This window comes from Grammomys surdaster, unplaced genomic scaffold (assembly GCF_004785775.1).
Source record: "Grammomys surdaster isolate TR1022 unplaced genomic scaffold, NIH_TR_1.0 136, whole genome shotgun sequence".
NCBI lineage: Eukaryota > Metazoa > Chordata > Mammalia > Rodentia > Muridae > Grammomys > Grammomys surdaster.
This window is the reverse complement of record NW_021604594.1, coordinates 14,650,184-14,654,106: the sequence shown is the minus strand read 5'-3', so window position 1 is coordinate 14,654,106 and position 3,923 is coordinate 14,650,184. Positions and strand designations below refer to the sequence as shown.

At 46.6% G+C, this 3,923-nt stretch overlaps 1 non-coding gene across 1 annotated transcript; it reads right to left on the bottom strand.

Moving 5' to 3' along the window:
• Positions 1 to 270: 270 nt before the first annotated feature.
• Positions 271 to 412, bottom strand: LOC114617487. Its single transcript, XR_003710804.1, has one exon. It is a non-coding gene; the product is annotated as a small nucleolar RNA SNORA48 (small nucleolar RNA).
• Between the last annotated feature and the right edge of the window lie 3,511 nt (positions 413 to 3,923).

The following is a 3,923-nucleotide window of genomic DNA, read 5'->3' as shown; positions in this document are numbered from 1 at the left end:
ATCTCTCTTCATAATGCTCAAGCTGCCCCACTTCTTTCTCTCTCATCTCACCACCACATGGCCACGAGGCTGGCAGACCCCTGGGTGATATCCTCATCCACCCTGTATGGCATTTCAGTAAGCAGTGTCTATGGCCCATTTTGCTGTGCACTGAGGACAGGTCTGTGGGTGGCGTGACAGTCTGCTGCAGGCCTCTGTCTTCCTCCTTCTGTGCTGAGCTGCCTGAATTTGATTTGGTTCGGTTCGGTTAGGTTCGGTTTGGTTTGGTTTTTATGAGTTCCAGGCATAAAGCAGCTTGGTCCACCAAACCAGGCATCAAGCTAAGATGAACAAAGGACTGCCATCTGCTCTGCCCCTGACTGATGTAAGGACACTACCAACAGCAAGGTGTCTCTGCCCATTGCCGGGGGTCTTGTCATCTTATTTAAATGGCTTCTCATCTAATATTCTGGGGTCTCCAGTCCACTGGCTTGACTGCTCTAAAAAAGCTGCTTTGAGGCACTGGAAAGATGGCTTAGCAGTTAAGAAAGCTTTCACTTCTTCCAGAGGACCGAAGTTCAGTCCCCAGTACCCACATAAGGCAGTTCAGAATCATCTGTAATTCTAGCTCCAGGAGATCTGTAATGCTAGTTTCCAGGCATGAGCACTCATGTGCATACACACACAATTAAAAATAAAATATGTATGTTGTGATGGTTTGTATATGCTTGGGCTAGGGAGTGGCACTATTAGGAGGTGTGGCCTTGTTGGAGTAGGTGTGTCACTGTGGGAGTGGGTTTAATACCCTCATCCTAGCTGCATGGAAGTCAGTATTCTGCTAGCAGCCTTCAGATGAAGATGTAGAACTCTCAGCTCCTTCTGCACCATACCTGCCTGGATGCTGCCATGCTCCTACCTTGACGATAATGGACTGAACCTCTGAACCTGTAAGCCAGCCCCAATTAAATGTTGTCCTTATAAGACTTGCCTTGGTCATGGTGTCTGTTCACAGTAGTAAAACCCTAACTAAAGATAGCCCCCATCTTCACCATGTCATGGAAATTCTTTTTAAAGATTTATTTATTTTATTTATGAGTACACTGTAGCTGTCTTCAGACACACCAGAAGAAGGCATCGAATCTCATTGCGGATGGTTGTGAGCCACCATGTGGTTGCTGGGATTTGAACTCAGGACCTCTGGAAGAGCAGTCAGTGCTCTTAACCGCTGAGCCATCTCTCCAGCCCATGGAAATTCTTACTATTAAATCACCTGCAACTTTTTTTCTTTTTTGAAACAGGAGCTCACAATGTAGCCCAGGCTGGCTTGGAACTTATGGACCTCCTGGCTTAGCTTCCCAAGGGCTGGGGTCCCATGTGTGTGCCACCACACCCAGCTTCAATTATGACTTTCATATTATCAGATTAATGGAGATCCTCTGCTCTGACTTTGTGTGAGGTCCTGTGAAAACATATCTAAGCCACGTTTTTGGTTATTAGATGCTCTCTATAGATGTTGGTAGCCTTCTAAAGATGTAGGTAAGTGTCTCTCTGACTCTAAACTGTGTGCTTTGTGAAGGGCTTTTTTTTTTGTTTGTTTTGTTTTTCGAGACAGGGTTTCTCTGTGTAGCTCTGGCTGTCCTGGAACTCACTCTATAGACCAGGCTGGCTTCGAACTCAGAAATCTGCCTGCCTCTGCCTTGCAAGTGCTGGGATTAAAGGCATGTGTGAAGGACTTTCTTAGCAAGCTATTACTACCCTCTTCTGTCACCATACACTCTTGAGCTTTTTTTTCTCTTGATTTAAAAAGTCCCTTGTCAGGCAGTGATAGCACACACCTTAAAATCTCAGCACTCTGGAGACAGAGGCAGCGGATCTCTGAGTTGGAAATCAGTGTGTGTTCCAGAGGGAGCTCCAGGACAGCCAGGGCTACACAGAGAAACCCAGTCTCAAAAAAAACAAAAAACAAAAAAACAAAACAAAAAAAAACAAACAAACAAACAAAAATCCAGCATAAATGAATTAATTAATTTTAAAAGGCATTTGTTAATTTTATGTGTGTGTTCTGAGTGTATGTATCGGGTCTGCTGCCCTAGGCAGAGTTGAAGCCCAAGGTTCATGTGGATGTCTGTGGTCCTGTAGCAACCAGTGGTCGTGTAATACCTGACTGGTGTTACTACAGAAGGTCATTAGGATGTCGTGGTCTATGGGGCCACCTGGGGCCATGTTGATATCTGTGATCTATGCTGTCACAGAGGGCCATGTCTGGGTCCATGGTCCTAGTGCAGCTGGGAGTGGGGTGGGAGCAGTGGGATAGTGAATAGAGACTGTGGTGATGGGCATGCTGTATTGATGTTCAATACAGCTGGTGTTACCACTAAAGGCCATTTGAATGTCATGGTCTGGGCTGCCACTTTTCAGTCCACCACCTGAAATCAAATTGATGTCTATGGGCTGTGTTGCCACCGGGGGTGGGGTGGCATGTTGATGTGAGGGACGTGTGAAGCAGTCACTTGAGACCATGTTGGAGTTTGTATCTTTGTACATGGCTGTGTTGATGTCCCTGGCCTGTGTTACAACCAAAGGCCATGGGGATATCCGTGGTCTATGCAGTCACCTGAGGCCATGTTGATGTCTGTGGTTCCAGTTACCACGGAAGGCCAGGCTGGTGTCTGTGGTCTGTGCTGCTGCCTGAAGCTATGCTAATGTCCATAGGTGGAAGTACTGCCAGGGACCATACTGGTGTTTGAGGCTCCTGTTGTTCCAGAGGCCATGATGATGTCCTTGGCCTGTGTTGTGACTGCGGAGTGCTATGATGGTGTCTGTGGCCTGTGCTTCGGCAGAGGGCTGTGTTGATGTCCGTGGTCTGTACTGACACCGGAGACCATGTGGAAGTGTATGAACCATGCTCTCTCTGACTGTAAAAGACGAGGAAGCTACTTCTGCAGTGGTATCAATGACTGCAAACTCACAGTTCAGAAAGAGAAACATGAAAGGCTTCAGTGACACCCTCAACCCCATCCCTGCCTGCTAAAAGTAACAGCCATCAACAGCCCTTGAAGAGAACTCATAAAAATTGTGATAAGGCCCTGAGTCCATGTTACAGTTGTGCAGCTTGGTTTTCATGGGGGACTTCTAACAGTGAGCGTAGAGACTGTCTCTGATTCTGTTCCCTGCTTTTGAGACCTTTCCCCACACTGGGCTGCCTGTCTAGCCTTGATAAGAGAGGATGCACCTAGTCTTACTACAACTTGATAAGCTAGGGCTGCTAGATATCCATGGGCAGCCTCCACTTTTCTGAAAAGGAGGAGTGGATGGGAGTGGTAGAAGGAAGGATTGGGAGGAGGGGAGGGAGGAAAGCTGTGATTGGATGTATAAAAATTATGATAAGGATGCTGAAGTGTAGCTCTTCACAATAATGGCTTCTAGCTGAGGTATAAGTGGGGAAGGATGACTCAGTTTTCTTTAAGAGGCTGACTACTAGGAGTTTGACCATGCTCCAGTGAGCAATACAAACTGAACTCCATTTCCTTTTCCTCTTCCTCTTCCTCTTCCTCTTCCTCCTCCTCCTCTTCCTCTTCCTCTTTGCCTTCCTCCTCCTCCTCCTCCTCTTCTCCTCCTTCTCCTTCTCCTTCTCCTTCTCCTTCTCCTTCTCCTTCTCCTTCTCCTTCTCCTTCTCCTTCTTCTTCTTCTTCTTTGGGAGAAGGTTTTAAGGGTGGAAGGCAGACCCAGGAGAACTGGGAAGTGAGTATGATCAGGATGCATGATGTGAAATTCCCCAATAATCAATAAAAATATTATAAAAATTATTATGGGAAAAAAAGAAAGGAAAAAAAAAACACCCGGAGATGCATTAATCAGGCCTGGTGATACAGACCTGTAACCCCAGCCCTCTGGAGGCTGAAGTAGGAGGATCAAAAGTACAAAGCTGGCTTGAGGTACAGCGT